Here is a 19724-nt window from a genome sequence, read left to right as displayed (position 1 = left end):
TAAGGTTGGGGTATATTTGAGCTTGTCTGGCTTTAGTCCAGTGTACACGGTGTAAAACCTTACATTGAATTAACCCGTGTTTGGCACATAATGAGGAGCCATGGACCCAGTAAAGAATTTTATCCCAAGAGTCATCCTGAATCACACACCCCAAATCCTGCTCCCATGCCATTTTAATAGCCAAGGTTGAGGAGTTGCCAAAGGAACATATTCTCCCATACAGACAAGAGATCAGGCCCTGTTATCAAGGGGGAGTCATGACAAGGAGGTCTAGATGGGAACTGGGAGGATTTCTCCTTAACAAAACTCCGGATTTGTAAGTAGCGAAAAAAGTGACTTTTTGGAAGGCCAAATTTCAATGAGAGCTGTTCAAAGGAGGCAAATGTATTCTGAATATACAGATCAGAAAAAGACCTGATACCCAAGGAGGCCCACAAATAAAAAGCACCATCAACTAACGAAGGCTGAAAAGAGGGATTTTTCAAAATGGGTGACGGAAGGGAAAAAAAGGTCAACTTAAAATAACGACGATAACGATATTTTCAAGGTGACTTTGACAATAGAGTTATTATAAAAACCTGCACTCAGAAGCTGCTTTTGGGCATAAATCAGGGCTGGTAAAGAGGATAGGGCACAAGAAGAAATCTCCAAGCTCAGCCATGCCGGGGCATTATTCATGCCTTCCCCCTGTAGCCAGTACTTGAGAATACGAATATTACATGCCCAATAATAGAACATAAGGTTTGGTAAAGCCATCCCCCCCATCTTTTTCAGTCTTTGAAGATATGTCTTGCGTATTCTAGGGGTTTTTTTTGTTCCAAATGAACCCAGAGAGAATCTTGTCTAATTTAACAAAAAAGGAAATTGGAATAAATACAGGGACACACTGAAAAAGAAAAGAAAATCTTGGGAGGATATTCATTTTAATTGTATTTATGCGCCCTGCTACAGACAGATGGAGTAGAGACCATCTGTCCAAATCCTGCCTAACTTTCTCCACAAGTGGGTCGAAATTAAGCTTGAAAAGAGCATGAAATTGACTTGTAATTTTAACCCCTAAATATGTAAAGTTGTCCGATACAACTCGAAAAGGCAGTGCTGTACACTGATATTTCTGTGCAGCAGCATTCAGAGGGAACAGTTCACTCTTGGCGAGATTCAGCTTATAGCCAGAAATAAGGCTAAACTGTTCAAGTATTGAGAGCACCAAAGAGATATAATGAAGCAAATCATCTGCGTATAAGGAGACCCTTTGTTCTATACCATTTCTAGTAACCCCGGTGATACCTGGGTTTGATCTCAGCGATATGGCCAGGGGCTCAATTGCAATTGCAAAGAGCAACGGCGACATGGGACAGCCCTGCCTAGTCCCCCTAAACAGAGGAAAAAAGTCAGAACGTGTGCCATTTGTTTTGACAGTGGCAAGCGGGGAAGTATAAAGAAGTTTCAACCAGGAGATGATTATTTTACCAAAGCCGAATTTATCCAAAACATAAAAAAGGTATCCCCACTCGACCCTGTCAAAAGCCTTCTCAGCATCTAAACTGATCCCAAACTCAGGGCTGTTGGAGTTTGAGGGATTGTAAAGAACATTAAACAAACGTCTAAGGTTAGAGAAGGCATATCTCCCTTTAATAAAGCCTGTTTGATCCGGGTTAATTACAGATGGCAAGACTGCTTCCACACGCATCGCTAAAAGTTTAGCAAGGAGTTTATAGTCCACATTTAACAAAGAAATGGGACGGTATGAGCCACATTGTAATGGATCCTTATCCTTTTTTAAGATCAAGGATATAGATGCCTGCAGTAGAGAGGGTGGGAGGGATCCAACTTCCAGTGAATGCTTATACATATTTATCATGAGCAGGGCCAGTTTAGGCATAAATTTACGATAGAACTCAACAGGAAACCCGTCCTGTCCGGGACGCTTAGAACACTGCAATTTGCTGATAGCTTGCAGGATCTCTTCTACAGTTACTGGTCCCTCCAGCCGAAGACTGTGTGTCTGATCAATTGATGGGAGCTTAAGATGATTGAAAAAGGAGCCTCAGTGCTAAATGCACACTCAGACGCATAAAGAGATGAATAAAAGTCTCGAAATTGGTCATTAATTATTTTAGGATCCGTAGAAACACCGCTTGATGCCTGAATCCGAGGAATGGAATGTGCAGCTGCTGCACTACGAAGCTGATGGGAGAGCAGTTTACTGGCCTTTTCCCCATACTCATACTGGGAGTACTGACAGTTCAACAACATCTCTTCAGCCCGAGCATAGGACAGGTGATCAAACTCAGTTTGCAAAGACAGCCTGTCATTATAGACCTCTGGTGCCGGGCAGACAGCATACAACTCATCTAATTACGATATGCGTATTATGAGCTTGGATAACTTTGCTTTCCTTTGATTTGCCTCAAAACCAGCATAAGATATAATATGTCCCCTGATAAAAGCCTTAAACATTTCCGACAAAATGGAGGGTGATATTCCTGGTGTAATGTTTGTCTCTATAAATAAGTCTATCTTGGAAGTCACAAACGTGATGAACTTATTGTCTGACAGCAAGCGTGTGTTCAAACGCCATGGAACTGGTGGAGAACTTTGTTCCACTGCCAAATCTAGAGTCAACGGAGCATGATCTGAAATGACAATAGCACTATGAGAGCAAGAGCGAATCTGTGAAGTAAGTCGACTGTCCAGTAGAAAGTAATCAATACGAGTGTATGTATGATGAACAGGGGAGAAAAAGGTGTACTCTCTACGTGTGGGGTTGAGAAAACGCCAGGCATCAATAACAGAAAATTCTTCAAGGAACATATTAATAATTTTGGAAGAGTTGGATTGCGTACCAGGCTTATTTGAGGATCGATCCAGCGGCCCGAGCCAAAAATTAAAATCGCCACCAAGAACCAAATAGTGGGAAGACAAGTCAGGAATTTTAGTGAAAAAAGTGCTAAAAAAATTTGGATCGTCCCAATTAGGAGCATAGACATTGGCAAAAATGAATTTAGTGTTCAAAATACTACCACTTACAATAATGAATCTACCATTCTGGTCCGCTATAATATTAGAAAAAACAAATGGCACTGATTTGTGTATTAAAATAGCAGCACCACAAACTCTGGATTTAAATGCAGAGTAATAGAGTTGGCCCACCCACCCCTTACGAAGTCTAAAAGGATCTGAAATTTTTAGGTGTGTTTCTTGTAAAAACACAACCTGGGTGCCCAAAACTTGCAAATGATGGAGGACCTTGCTCCTTTTAATAGGTTGGTTCAGACCTTTACAATTCCAGCTACAGAACTTAAACGAGTGACCTGCTTGTTGATTATTAATATTTAATTGCGATACCATGTTAGAACATAGATTAAAAAAAACAAAAGCTGACCGATGAAAAACACAGAAAAAACAAAGTCAGTGTACAGAACAGTACAACATAAAAAACAGAGAACACCCAAACTTCCCCCTAAATGCTGAAGCATCTTCCCTAACAAGATGCGCGCACCCCCCACCAAACACACCCTTGAGCACTTCCTCCCAACCATTCGAAGTCCCAGTTGAGTTCAAGCTCCTTGCAATACAAGGCAGAGACAAATCAAGGATTGTATGAAAATATATTAGGACAAGACACATCCTATAAATCAAGCTCACCTCAAATAAACAAAAGTATGTTACTTAAAAAAAAATACAATAAGATACAATAAAAAATAAAAAAACAGTGAAGAAAGAGAAAACAAAATAGAATAAAATATTTCACAAAAATTAACCAAGATGGACATATCAGCCCAATGGGCTAAGACACTTATGTGCCCTGAGAGGCAGGGCCCCCCAGGATCTTATTGGCAAAGTCCGTGGCAGACGCAGGATCAATAAACTTACGTACAACTCCATCTGGAAGTGTCACCCTCAGTTCTGCAGGATAGAACAGGCCGAACACTGCAGGTGTGAAGTTTGGAAAGATGGAGATCCTTCTGCCCTGGTAAAGTAGAGGAGAGTTTGCCCCTGCAAGATGTAGCAGCTGTTCCTTGACATAGAAGTAGTGGACTCTAATGAGGAGTGGGCGAGGAGGCGCTCCCTCTCTGGGCTTTGGTCCAAGGGATCTGTGAACCCGATCCAACAGAGGTGCTTCATTCAGTTTCAGAAGATCTTGCAGGAGATCGGAAATAAACTCCCTGGGTTAGAAGTCTCCAAAACCTCGGGGATGCCAATAAGGCGAATATTATTGCGCCTTGATCTTCCTCCTAGATCCTCACATTTAGCTTGCAGTTGTCTGACCTCCTCCGTTAGGACACTTACAGCAGATTGAAGAGAGGTCAGGTCGTCACTGCAGGTTGTAGCTGAAAGCTCCAAATCTTTAATGGTGGTCCCTTGAGCATTAACGGTGGCCTGTAGGGTGGTTATAGCAGCTTTAAACTCAGCCTTCACAGATGATATTTCTGACCGCAGTGTATGGGTAACTGTATCAATCTTGCATTCAAGCTTGTCGCAGATGTCCCGTTTCAGAACCTCCAATGCTCTGGTAAATGTGACTTCGCCGAACGGTGCGCCCGCACCCTGCTCGTAGCTGCTCTCCGTGATAGCCGCGTCACGTGGAGATTCACGACCCAGCTCCGGGCTCTGTGAACCACCCGAGCCGGCCTGACCCCGTTTTCGACGTTGCTCGAAAACGTCGAAAACGGGGTCTGTCATTATGCAAAAAAAGAATAAAGGGCAAATTGTGGGACTTTTAGTGAGAGAACTTGATTGTCCGGATGCTACGGTCACCACAGCCAACCAGGAAGGAAACTCCTGCGGCCTTTCCCAGAAGTTGTCAAAAATAGGTTTCCCGACCTCAGAGAGTGAAAAAGTGAAAATAAATAAAAAAGTGGGCGCCCAGCGGCAAAAAGGGTTATTTAGATCCCACAGGGCTGATATAGAAAGTGCGGATGCCTCTTAAAACAATATTTTTGTCACTGCTTTGCGGAGCCACGGGAAACACGTCTTCACACCATAGTGTCTAACAGCGCGCCCCCCTGTTCTGGCTTTTTATAGCAGATAACCTTCAAAATATTCTGCAGTCGATTAAAAACTGAAGCAAACCATGAATCAACGTGTGAACATGACCTGATGCTGCTGAAGTGAAACAAAGTTACAGAGGTTTGATTACAGACACAGCAGAGAGTTTGTAATCTGTCATCATTTTAAAAGTAGTGCTGTCAGCGTTAGTCTCGTTAAAATGACGTTAACGCCATAACCGCATTAACACGGCAAATCTCCGTTAGTGAGTTAGCGCAGATCGTCCCGTGTGCGAGGCTGGACGGCGCTAATCCGTTAATGAGCTAAACTGAGCTAACCACGCTAACGCATTAGCGCCGTCCAGCCCCATGCACGGGACGATCTGCGCTAACTCACTAACAGAGATTTGCCGTGTTAATGCGGTTATGGCGTTAACGTCATTTTAACGAGACTAACGCTGACAGCACTATTTAAAAGGTTTAAATTTCTTCAGTATTGAACAGCAGAAATGAGGCTTTGTTTTCGGAGGCCGACAGCAGTGAACACAACAGCAGACTGGTGCGTAATAAGCAGTGAATAATGCAGAAAACAGATTTTTGAAGGTAAACTGTTCTTGAAGTACACTGAGAGAGAGAGAGCTGTGCAGGAAGTAAACGTCAAAGTCAAAGAGAATTCATGACGATGTTCATCAAACGTAAAGCGTAGTTTGGATCTTCTTTTGCTGCTGGTTCAGTCAGTTTTGGTTGGAGACAGATGAAACCTGCAGCTTCAGGATCTGTGAGCTGTCCACTTTCAGCCCCGACGGCGTGTCCGTGTACGTGCCGTCGAGTGAACGATCCACGCTCTGTGTTTCCATCTTTGTGTGTTTAGCTGCTCTCATGTACTGTTTTATCTGTTTGGTTGTTGTTGAAATACTTTTGAGAGCTTTAACCTGAGATTCTGGCAAAATACATTTATATTAAAAATCGATTCAGGATTGAAGGAATCAACATCGCTTTATTCAAATTAAAACCATTTAAATAAGAAAATCCATTTTTTTACAGCCGCCTCTAATGCTGGGTAATGTCAGCTGGTCCATGTGCAGCTGGCTGTGAGGCTCAGGGAGCGTCTACAAAGTGCAACACTGAAAGAACATCATCCATAAATATTGAGTAATAACTGGACTCTCATACAGTGACAATCAAATGCCTTTAAACATCAGCTTATCCTGCTGATCCAAGTCCAACACTGAGTTTGTAAAAACATGTTTGTCAATCATTTTGTTTGGTTTCTGAGGAAAATGATTCAATAACTTGCTGCTAATACACAACATTTCATCATATTTCCTCATAACCCTCTTTTGTCTGACCATTTGATCCCATTTTAATTTGCAATAAAGGATCCACAGAGTTTGGTGACAATAATGACAGTAGATGTTTGTGTGAAAGTGCTGGAAGCAAATTAGTGCGTGATGTTCTATCAGTGTTGCACTTTGTAGACGCTCCCTGAGCACTGGTCTCACAGCCAGCTGCACATAGAGACCAGTGTTGTTAGTCCAGGTCAGAAGATGACTTGTTGGCAAACTGTTGTTGGTCAACAGTAAAGCATCTCCAAATGTATTCAAATGTTAAAAATCTGCCTACGAAAATATGGTTCAAAAATGTCTTTTGAGCAATCTGTGTGAACCTAATGCTCCACGGGAAGCTCAACAGCAGTGACAAGCCTTTACTCAAAAAGCATCTCTAGACCCAGCAGTCTTAGCTAATTATAGGCCAATCTCCAACCTTCCTTTCATATCAAACATCCTTGAAAGAGTAGTTGTCAAACAGCTAACAGATCATCTGCAGAGGAATGGCTTATTTGAAGAGTTTCAGTCAGGTTTCAGAGCTCATCACAGAAAAAGAAAAAGCTTTAGTGAACGTTACAAATGATCTTCTTATGGCCGCTGACAGTGGACTCATCTCTGTGCTTGTCCTGCTAGACCTCAGTGCAGCATTCGATACTGTTGACCATAATATCCTATTGCAGCGATTAGAACATGCTGTAGGTATTACAGGTACTGCACTGCAGTGGTTTGTATCATATCTGTCTAATAGACTCCAGTTTGTGCATGTAAATGGAGAGTCCTCTTCACACACTGAGGTTAATTATGGAGTTCCACAGGGTTCAGTGCTAGGACCAATTCTGTTTACATTATACATGCTTCCCCTAGGCAGCATCATTAGAAGACATAGCATACATTTTCACTGCTATGCAGATGACACCCAGCTCTATCTGTCCATGAAGCCAGATAACACACACCAATTAGTTAAACTGCAGGAATGTCTTAAAGACATAAAGACCTGGATGGCCGCTAACTTTCTGCTTCTTAATTCAGATAAAACTGAGGTTATTGTACTCAGCCCTGAAAATCTTAGAAATATGGTATCTAAGCAGATTCTTACTCTGGATGGCATTACCTTGGCCTCCAGTAACACTGTGAGGAACCTTGGAGTCATTTTTGACCAGGATATGTCCTTCAACGCACATATTAAACAAATATGTAAGACTGCTTTCTTCCATTAGTGCAACATCTCTAAAATTAGAAATATCCTGTCTCAGAGTGACGCTGAAGAACTAGTTCATGCATTTATTACTTCCAGGCTGGACGACTGTAATTCATTATTATCAGGAAGTCCAAAAAACTCCCTGAAAAGCCTTCAGCTGATCCAAAATGCTGCAGCAAGAGTCCTGACAGGGACTAGAAAGAGAGAGCAGATTTCTCCTGTTTTGGCTTCCCTTCATTGGCTTCCTGTTAAATCCAGAATTCAAAATCCTGCTCCTCATGTACAAGGTCTTAAATAATCAGGCCCCATCTTATCTTAATGACCTTGTAGTACCATATCACCCTATTAGAGCACTTCGCTCTCACACTGCAGGCCTACTAGTTGTTCCTAGAGTATTTAAAAGTAGAATGGGAGGCAGAGCCTTCAGTTTTCAGGCCCCTATTCTGTGGAACCAGCTTCCAGTTTGGATTCAGGAGACAGACACTATCTCTAATTTTAAGATTAGGCTTAAAATTTTCCTTTTTGCTAAAGCAAATAGTTAGGGCTGGACCAGGTGACCCTGGATCCTCCCTTAGTTATGCTGCAATAGACGTAGGCTGCCGGGGAATTCCCATGATGCATTGAGTCTTTCCTTTCCAGTCACCTTTCTCACTCAGTATGTGTTAATAGACCTCTCTGCATTGAATCATATCTGTTATTAACCTCTGTCTCTCTTCCACAGCATGTCTTTATCCTGTCTTCCTTCTCTTACCCCAACCAATCACAGCAGATGGCCCCGCCCCTCCCTGAGCCTTGTTCTGCCAGAGGTTTCTTCCTGTTAAAAGGGAGTTTTTCCTTCCCACTGTCGCCAAAGTGCTTCTGATAGGGGGTCATATAATTGTTGGATTTTCTCTGTATCTATGAAGCACCTTGAGGCGACTTTTGTTGTGATTTAGCGCTATATAAATAAAATTGAATTGAATTGAATTCTTTCACACTTCACCTTTAAAAGTGAAGCCTTGTTGTTCCTGGAAGGAAAAACATGACTTTTTCAAGTCTTTTTCCTGTTTTTATGGTAAATGTACGACTTTAATGTGAAACATTCAGAGTTTTTTCTCTTGTTGTGTTTGTTTGAAGCTGCTTCCTGTTGGCTTCAGCTGCTTGGAGTTTCCATTTTCTAAACTTCTACATTCTGAACCTTCTTCAGCTCTGAACAGATGTTGAAACACTGAATGATTTCAAGCTCACACTTTGTCTAATAAACTTACTTCTTTCATTCTTTATACAGACTGAGGAGCTGTGGTTTGTCAGCGATCAGCTGTGATTATCTGGCAGCAGCGCTGAAGTCCAACCCCTCTCATCTGAGAGAGCTTGTCCTGTACAGAAACAACCTGAAGTATCCAGATGTGAAGCAGCTGTCTGATCTTCAGCAGAGTCCAGACTACAGACTGGAGACTCTGGTGTAAGTAGAGTGATGGAGTGAGTGGGTGGTGCTGTCAGCAGTATTGTACTAAACACAGTCAGTATGAAACAAAGATCCAGTGTTTCCTGTAAAGCTGCAGCTTCTCAGTGAAGCTGTGAGAGGAGAATGGTGACAGGCTTCAGGATTGGACACAAACACTTTCTGTTTCTGACCTTTATGGTCACCATAGTAACGACTGAAACGCTCATATCAAACGCTGTCAACATCCAATCAGCTCTCTGAACAAAGCAGCACGCAGACCAATGACTGCATTCATTTCCAAGTTTAAAGCAGTGAAGAACACAGTCTGTAGGTGAGGAAGAATTTAGTGAGAGCAGATGTTTGGATGGAATTCCTCCAGTTAACAGCTGGAACCGTCCATCTGGATTGTTGGGCTTGTTGTTGGGGTTCCTACAGAGCTCAGAGTGGACACACCAAGGTTCTTCTAATGAATGAAAGTCCAAACTCAAACTACGAGTGAAAAACATTTTCATCAACTTCAATAAAAATCCAAAGATTAGAAAAAGTGAAGCAACAATGAGTCCTAGTACAGTCCCAGCACTGAAGTCCCTGCTGCTCTTTATACTGGATGTGCTGCATCACTGACTGACAGCTGATGAAGAGTCTCTGGAAACACTCGTTTATCTCCTCTGCTCTTCCTTCTTCTCTCTGCAGGTGGAAGGACTGGTGATGGTAAACAGGGCGGTGTGTGTGCTGAGAGAGGAGGAGCTGTGTCCTGATGATCCAGAGAGGTTGAAGCAGCAGCAGCTTGTGTGTAGAGACGCTCTGACTGGGCCATGTTACTGGGAGGTGGAGAGGAGAGCTTCATCCAGCAGTGACTGACAGAGGAATGAGAAGAAGTGCAGATGACTGTCAGTGCTGCAGAGTGAACTGCTCTGAGAACAGCTCCACTGTCAGACACAATGTAGAGTCCAGCATCATCCCTGTGTGTCCCTCTGGATCTGACAGAGGATCATCAGTGTATCTGGACTGCTCTGCTGCTGCTCTGTCCTTCTACAGTCTCTGCACAGTCTCTGTCTGACTCTGGCTTCAGACCCTCCTGGATCAAACTCACCTGCAAAGACTTTCAAACATCACTCAATAGATGTGAATACAGAATATATTTGATATATACTGTAGATGTACTGTAGAGTTGCAGTTTGTCACTTGTAAATACAGTCTGTGAGCAGCTATGAGCTGAACGATCTTTCTAGAAACACAAAATGTTTTCACTCTTCTGTTGCTTTTTCATATATTTCCACAACATTAACATAACAGGACAATAACAGGACACGTGTGATCTGAGCACTGCTGTGGTTGCTGTGCTGCACGTCTTCATTTAGATAACAGAGACACCTAGTGGTTCAGAGGGAGAACTGCAGGAGGTGGAGCTGTGTTTTAGCATGGAAATTCTTTTATTTTTTAGGCACAGATACAAATATGACAAGTATCAGTGTAAGATACAAAAGGTCAAATCAGTTAGCAGAGGGAACAGTGATCACACAGCAATGTAAGAATAGAAACATAACAGTGAATCTGGACATGTATACAGATGGAAGCAAACAAACAGGATGTAACACTACATTAAAGCCACAAACTGGAAGAAAACAAAGCCAAAGGAAAATATATTTGATCTCAGGAATCCAAATCAGATTCTTTAGAGCAGGGGTCGGCAACCCTGGGCACGCGTGTCACAGCTGGCACGTGAAGGGTTAACTGATGGCACGACCATAGCTGGACTGGCCATCGGGCATACCGATGGTGATTTTTTGTTTTTATGAGCCGATGATGTTTTGTAATTTATTTTTTTTGTAACGGTATAAACAATGAAAGGTGGTGGATTGGCCGGATGCTGGTCGATGTGTAAAAATAAGTCAGTTCTTTGGTGGTGGCTATGGCGGAGCTTCCACAGAGGCAGCAGGTGGATGAGAGAAGGTGAGGCAGGAGGAGGAGAGACCCGAGGCGGCCGCCGGTGTTGTGCCAAACTAGTGGTGCAAGGTCCACTTCAAAGGTGTTCTATGTTCTATGTTGGTCAGGTTAATCAAAATGGAAACTGTTGAACGTTTCAGAAGTTTACACATTAACCAACATGGTCCAGCACTAAACATCGTAAAGCCTTTAGTTTTTGGAGAGAGGATGCTGCCATCAAATTCAAAATGGGCTAATATTTTTCTTTAAATCCTTCATTTTCTCACTTTGTTTAAAATACTGGTTTATAGGATTTGCAAATTATTGCATTGTGTTCTTAATCATATTTAACACATTGGATCAAATGTAGGGAAGTGGGTGTTATATTCAGATTGTGGGATAAATTTAGGAAATGTAAAACTTTTGATGTTAAAATTGTTTATTTGCAGGGTTTAAAAATAAATGTGTTTACTGTTTGAAACTCATACTTGGCCTTCTAGTCTTCATGGCTGCTTAACCAAGCTAACAGGGTGGACAGTCTGAGGAGCTGGGAAAGAAAAGCGTCTGAACTGCTTTAAATTTCTTGAAGACATTTTATCCAAGAAGTTTCTTCAGTTCTGAGAGCGACTGGTGGAGAATCCCAGGTTTAGGTCCCGTGTGAGTGTCCCCCTAAGAGGGTCATGGACTCCCTATTGATCCTCTGCCTAATCACATGAGCCAAGGTGTGAAAACGGGTGTAGGTCACAATCAGCTAAGGGCTGTTTCCCAATTCAGGGTCTGCAGCCTCAAAGGCCGCTTTTTAAGGCCGATTACATCACAGCGACGCGACGAAGGCTGTCCCAATTCAAAGGCTGCTCAAAATGCGGCCTTCAAATGCATCCTTCATTTCCCTGAATTTTAAGGATGTGGCGGTGTAAACTTCATGACCCAACATATCCCAGACTCCATAGCACGGCGGTAGGTGTGGATAATTTTGACGAAAAAAACGGTGGAAGAGGGGCAGCCGAAGAGTAAACTTTTAAAGTAAGCACTGAATATTATGTCACTTATTTATGTGCAAATGTTTAATAATGAAGAACATTAAAACATTACTGTTGGCCACATGTCGGAAAAGTTATGTGACATTAGTGATGTTTGTACTTTCAGCGTTTACTTGGTTTTAAAGCCTTTACTTTAAAATATACGCTGTTCAATAGTCGACCTTAATCTTACAGAGAATGTGATGATTTTATGGATAATTAAAGTCAGTCATATATCCACAAACACAACAAGCTGAAAGTCAGTGATGCTGCTCGGTTTGCAGTCCTGAATATCACGGCACAAGCAGGATTCACTGCACTGTTAATGTTAGCTAAGTTATATTGCTGCCTCTGTTTGGTGGTGTTGAGCCAAACAGACTTTAACGCGTGTTTGAAGAGCTGACGGTTCACTCGTTAAGCTGAAAGAAAGATGCTTTAATCACAGGAGTCACACATGTGTCCACTGTACCATCTGGGAACTCTTCTTGTTTAGTACTCGTAATAACACAAACACTAAATCCTCCTGTTTGTAGCAGTGTGTACACCTGAGACTGTCACCTGTCTGTCTGTCCTGAATCAGTCTTATTAGGTAATGTTCAAATAATGTTATCATCCCAGTGTTTTCAGTGTGGGAGAAAGTACTCAGGGCCTTCAAGTTATCAGAATGGAGCTTAAAATAAATGTTTGTTTCAGTTCTATGAAGCTTTGAGTATTTTGGATTAGTAGTACTGCTGTGTATGTTGCATCATATTGCTGTAATTGTTTATATGCTTTATATATTCTGAGGTAAGTTGATCTATAGTGTTACATCATATTCTATAAGGATGTTATGTGTTTGTATATTTTCTGCCCAGTTTGACCCATTTAGCAGAAGTCAGCCTGTTTAAGGCTCTGATATCTATTCTGTGTGACTTAAAGCAGTTATGACATGGTCTGATTTTCTCACCCAATAAAGGAATATTTCATATATCAGTCTACTCTTCATTCTATCAGACACAGTTTTCACAGCTCGTACATTTTGTTTTTACACATATATGTAAGCATTGAGCCAAATTTAGTAATGCCAACATATTAAAAGAACAATATTTGTCTCTTATATATGATACATCTATATACACACTGTCAAATATGCTTGTCTTTGAGTGAAGATTTTAGATGATAGGAAATATAAATAACTGCAACTTGAATCTTTGACACAGAGTTCATGCTTCAGAGTTCAGATGTTCAGAGTTCATAAACCGTTGAGGCTGCGAACTTTAAGGTTGCAGACCCTGAATTGGGACACAGCCCTCGACTGTGGAAACCTTGCAAGTGGATTGTAAAGGTTGTTACAGAGTCTTTCATGTCTAAATTTGCCGTTAATAATTCTATAATTGTAGGAATCATCTAGTTTGCTTACACTGATTACGTTGGCACTTTGTTAGCGCTACAACAACGGTCAGGCCCCCGAGGTATCTAAACTTTAGTAAGAATGTGCACTTTTGACACCTCTGGTTAGCATTTAGTGGTCAGTTTCAAACGTATTTGATTTTTGCTTGTTATGAACAAATTCACTTCACTGCTTTTCACGATCTGTAACATCAATGCACATTGTTCCATTTACTGCATATTGCACTTTATTCATGTCTCTCATTCCACCTGCAAAAACATTGTAAAGGTCGTCACAGAGAGTTTTATAGATGTATAAATACTAATATTCTCTATTCCATTCTGTTTTATTGCCCAGATGTTAGTTAGCCTTTGTTAAATTGTCTTTTATATGTCAATAGATACGTATGTCACAAATAAAAGTGTCTTTCAAATACTCAAATGCTTTCAGTGTTGCTGTGTTGATTGTTTTCATGTTTAAAGTTTGCATGGAAGACACAGAAAGACATTTGGCTAAAGAAATCTGTGCTAGAGTGACTTTAAAAAAAATAAATAAACAGAATGTAAATAATGATGTTTAGTATTTGAGATGGAAGCTGTTTCTACAGAATCCTGATGGACACTCAAAGCTTTTATAAAATGTTCATTAGTTGTTTACAGCAGAATATCAACTGATGTGAACCAAAACAACAAAAGTGCACAAGTGTGTGAGACTACAAATTCTAGAATCAGAACTGCTGATTTCATTACTCTGAACTTTTAAAGGCAGATTTTGTATCTGAGAGCAGGGACACTTGCTGTGTTCAGTGTGACTCGTCTCTGCAGAAGGTCAGGGCTCTGATAGTTACAGTTAGCGGGTGACTTACTGGGCAGTTGGATCCTGAGTGTCTGTTGAGTCAGGGTTCATTATGGTCCTGGTTGCTACTGGAAATAAAGAAACAAAAGGAGGGTGTGTTGTTCAGGAAGTACAGACTGTAGCTCAGCAGGTAGAATTACTAACTGGAAGGTTGGAGGTTTGATCCCTGGCTGCTCCAGTCTGCACGCCACGGTATCCTTGGGCAAGATATGGAACCCCGACTTCCTCTCCGATGCATCCATCATAGTGTCATTGTTAGAAAAAGAAGTGCTTGTGTGAATGAAGCACGCTGTATAAAATGCTTTGACTGCTCATATAGAAAAGCAGCTTATAAGAACTGCTTCATTTTCCAGATAATTCCACTATTAAGACAACAGACATTTAGGAGGCTTTCTCCTGAGAGTAACACTGAAAGTCTTGCTGCTCCTCCACAAAATGAACTCTTCAGTTTAGATTTGATTAAAGACACAGCTCAGCTAAACACAACTCAAACTAATCTACACTATTTTTCTTTATTACGCAGCATTTTTATAACTATTTCCAGATGTTTCTAAAGATGAAAACAGAATTAAACTCCAGCCTGATCCGTTTCTGAGGTTCCTGACTCTGAACGTCCCTCAAACGCCTCTCTGATCGTTTCCTTCCGTCGCTTTTACTTTCGCTTTCGTGAATGTTGTGGCGCAGTTGATCGTCTCCATGTTAAGGTAACGTTAGCAGTCTGTACTGTTTTCCTGGCTAACATCAGCTGTGTGCAGCTTAGTTTCAGCATAAATCTGCTTCGTTTTATGTGAGATCAGAGTCTGGGAATGAGACAGAAACAGTTAGTTGATGATCAGCAGCTGAACTCAGAGTCGATGTTACTGTGGATCCACTGACTGATGACTGTAGGCAGCTTCTCCTGCCTCCACCAGTCTGTGGATGTTCATTAACTGCTGACAGTGAGACAGGGGTGTCCTAAGAGTTGCTTTTCGGAAGTCGCTGCCAACATTTCATCTATAAAATGCATTTCTGTGCTCGTTCGCTATAGTCTGCTGTTGTATTTGTATGCAGGTTATTTTCCTTTTTCAGTTTAACTGGTGATATTCATTCGTGTATTGTAGGTGAATGCGCTGATGTTAGTTCATAAATTCTGCAGAGTTAGTAAACTGGCCGTTTTTGCTCAATGATTCCTGTTTCATGTTCAAACCATCAGACAGAAACTCTGCGTTTGTTTTTATGTTCTTCAGCCTGTTGTTCTTGAGGTAATCTGTAATGTGTTTAATGACCCTCCACATGTTCTGAGGGTCATTTGAAGAGAAACAGAACTTCATCTTTAGAGCATAAGTGGGTTTTTGCCCTCTTTATGGCCGCGGTCAGGCTCTGTTTATTGTAGTATAACACTCATAGGACACGGTGTCCCGCTGCACACACACTGCACACACACTGCACACACACTGCACACAATGACAGCTGCAGATTTTGTGTCTGATGTATTAAGTATGAAACACTGTTGGGATCAAATCTGGTCAGAATGAATCCAGTTGCAGGTGTGTCAGTTTAGGACCACTGGACTAACAATCAGGTGCACACTAGAGCAGGGGAATATGACCAAAAATATTTATCACGATATACATTTGAAAATTTGCGATAACAATATAACTGACAATATAATTGACACTAGACAAAATACTTTACAACTCCTCAACTTTATTAGTGCAAAAAAAACCATCAATGTATTTTCACTTAAACAAACAGCTTTTTTAAGTGCATTAAAGTTATATAAACAATTTACAGTGCAAATGTAAATTCCTTGCTGACAGTTTAACCAAAAGGCATTTCCAGTGGAAACTGGCCGACATATCCTCAGCATAACCATGTGTAATATCCACAAAACTTAAAAAGAGGTTAAACACACACAATACGGTAATATTATGTTGAAGCACAGTACGTATCACTCCGCGAGGCTCCTGCCTACGATAGCCGTAATGCGCCGACAATCCATCAAGCGGTGCGGCTTCGTAGCTTAGCAAAGTCGTACTGAAACATTTGACAGATTTCCGAGCGCCGTGTACATAAAATCGTTTCGAGGTCAGTAAACACAACCAGAATTCATACATAAGGCACACGGGATTATAAGGGGCTCTGTCGATTTTCAGAAAAATCAGAGGATTGATTTTAAGTGTGTCGTATTTTCCAAAAACACGGTAATAACGACGGCCCGCTAGCATGCTCTACCAAAAATAGTGCTTTGTTGTGTATCTGACGCCCATGCGCGTTTTACCCATATTCTTTCGTGATATTTCATTTTCCTATCATTGCCCAACATTACACCGGTATTATCGTGAACGGTATGATATAGCCCAGCCCTAGTGCGCACAATATAAAGTGTATTCTGTAGTAACATCCTGGTGTTGCAGCAACAGTCCCACATGAAAATGACAACAGTCAAACTCAAAATCTCTTTTTGTCAACAATAAAATGACAGCAGACCAATTTGAACAAAGTTGGTAAAAACATTCAGAAATTAGTAAAATATTAAAAAGTGTCTTGATGCTCAATCATCCAGTAAATCCCCAAAAAGTTGATTCTGTTCATCTGGATGTTTTCAGCAGCATGGATCAGTGTGAGGACAGAGAGGAGGGAGTCCCTCCCTCTAAAACCACTCTGTGTGGGGAACATGAGAGCCAGACCAAAGCTCAGAGGTGAGATGACCATCTCTAACTGTCCATGACTCTTCTCCATGTCACAGCTCAGCACTCACATCACTGCTCCATCATTATTCACAGGAACCAGCATGGACCTGAACCTGATACAGACTCTGATTCAGATTCCAGCTCTGTGTCCTTCAAGAGTTGCCGGTCTAGAACTTCCCCCATTGATTTCTATGCTGCAGAGAGGTGAGCTGTTAGTAACATGAACTCTCTGATTTAAATGATTTTGATGTTTCCTGGTTTCTAAAATGCATCTCTGTAGCAGAGCAGTGTCTCCAAGGACACACAGGCTCAGCTGTAACTGTCAGTTTATCTGGTTTTAAGACACATTTGGACTCAATTGGCTGTTTTTAACTATGTATTTTAATCAGAGGTGTAAATTTAGACCTCACACATCTGGATCCTAAACTATGATAGAAACAGCTGCTAGCAGTGGGTAGTTTGACTTTGATACGCTGCTCTAGAAAGCAAACAAAGGTTTGTGCAGCTCCTCTTCAGAAAAGTGTTCAGAGAGCAGCTGCTGTATTAGACAAAGGCTCGTCGTGTGAGCCCAGATGTGTGTAACAGCTGGATGAAGGAGAACCATCACAGTCACGTCTGCATCCCACCTTTATTAATGAACTTCCTGTTGCTTGCAGATGACAGGAACACAAAGTGTTTGTGCCACGTGATGCTGCAGGATTTGTTAACATGTCCATGATGGTAACATCTCCTCGTCTAACTGCAAACACATGAGCGCTCCTAACGGCAGCTATCACAGCCACACAGGCAGACTGTGTCTCACTGTTGCATTCAGGGACATTTGTTTTCCTGTAAAACACTGAACTCTAATCTAAGAGGACTGTTACTGACAGGAAACAGCTGCATTATCTGCAGTCTGTGTGATCACAGCTGCTTCAATCACTTTATCAGAGAATGATCATTGAATAAAACATGTTTGTGTCTGCAGAGGTCAGAGGTCACAGTCTGCAGGATCCAGCTGTCCGTCTGTGAGGAGTGATGGGTCCATACAACAACCACCAGAGTTCAGTGGTGAACCTGGACCAACGAGGTCAGAGAACTCTGATGACTCCTTTACATGTTTGTGTTTTCCTGGATAAATATGACCAAAGATTCATTAAAAAGATAAAAATATTAGACTTTGTCCTGTAGCGCTGTGTGGCAGGCAGGATTGGACCCAAACACAACAGGATGAAGTCAAAGAGGCAGCTTTATTTCAGCTGTGAACATGCAAACAGCAGAAATAAGAAAACATAACTGTAGGTTTGCAGTGAATGAAGCCTCAGCTCGACGCTCCACTTTGTCCCTCTTTTCCTTCTCCAAACAGCCACATCAGGAGTCTTTGATGGAGTTTTAAAATATTTAATTACAAATGTCCAAAGATGGGTTCAGGATACCTGAATCCACAATTATTAAAGCTAAAATAGTTCACAGGGTTTGGACTTTGTTAGATGACGAGAGAACATCAAAGTGTTTTTTATCTTTAAACAGTATTTTTATCACTTCAGTTGCTCTCACAGTCCTGTTTGTTATTTTACCAGAGCTCTTATGTTTCACTCAGTGCTCCCACCAAACACCTTGGAGGACACATTAGTGTGATTTAGATTTCATTGGTGTAAACACCAGTCACACAAGCTAACCCATGGAGGTAGCAGCAGGATTTGTGTTTGGTAAAGTCTGTTGGCTTAAACTAAGAGAGTTTAGTTTGTTAGCACAAAGAGCTGTCAGCTAAAGCCCCGAATGCACTTTGAATACAGATTAACTGAGAAAAACACTTTAAATACAGCAAACAGTCAAACTGACAACATCTTTTTCTGCTGATCATCCACAGCAGTACATTTAGCATTCATGCTAACAGCAGGCTATGACTGTCCAATGAGCACCAACACAGGTAGGAGTGAGCAGTGATGAAGCAGGACTGTGGGCAAGTTTGAGCTACAATCCTATTGGCTTCTCAGTTTCTCCAAAGAAAAGGGGAAAAATTCTTGGTGTTGTGAAGATGTGAGTTGGTCTTGTTGTCGTGGGGCTGGAAGGATGCTGGCAGTGAGAGGCTTTTCATACAGTGTTCAGTAACAGAATGAGAAGAAAGCCACTGCACATGAAACAAGGTGCTCGTAGTGTTTGTTTACTGTGTTTGTGCCACAATGTCAGATCAGTTGTAGATTCACATGCAGACTTGTCCAGTGAAACCAATGAAAGTACTGCAGTACAGAGCAAAGACTAAGCAAGCCAGGAGAGCTCTCCAACTTTCTGAAAGTATCAGGATATTTGAGTGATAAGAAAAAGTGGGTCATGCAACAATGTCCCTCAGCACACAAAACAATCAAAGCAGAATAAATATAATGTTTTAGAAAGGCCGATCAAACACTTACAGGGACCTGAAGAGAGAGAACCAACAAAATGTCATGGCTAACAGAGGAACTCAAGCACAGACTGAGTTCTGACAAACAAAAAGGTGACAGTTTATTTACCAAAGGGGTGAACCACAGTGCTCTATATCTGTACAGTGAGTTGGGGAGGGGGTCCAGGGCTCCAGGGAAAAGAGGGAAGGGAGTCCACACTCGCTCCTCTTCAGTCACTCTTGTCCTGCTCTCCACTCACACAGCCACACACGGGAGTCACAGGTAAGCGTCTGTAACCAGGTACGGGGAAATATATACTCAAAGTATACACAAAGTTAACCCAACTGGTGAATTTAGAGAGATTTCTCAGCAAGGAGCTGAGATCATGAACACAGGAGGGTCAATGTCCCAGCGACAAACTGCTCCATGCCGCAGCGTTAAATGGTTACCGGTAAGCCCAGGTGAATCAGCAACAGGTGGTGTAATCATCATAACTGTGTGGACCAAGAGCGAGAGGCCATTACAAGCTCCACCCAGGCTGGCAAAACGCTAGCAGGAGAGAGCAAAAAATGAAACCTGAAAA

This window comes from Neolamprologus brichardi, chromosome 3, assembly GCF_056152115.1.
Source record: "Neolamprologus brichardi isolate AB-2024 chromosome 3, ASM5615211v1, whole genome shotgun sequence".
In the NCBI taxonomy this organism is placed as follows: Eukaryota; Metazoa; Chordata; class Actinopteri; order Cichliformes; family Cichlidae; genus Neolamprologus; species Neolamprologus brichardi.
The sequence above is the reverse complement of the archived record's forward strand: the minus strand, read 5'-3'. Positions refer to the sequence as shown.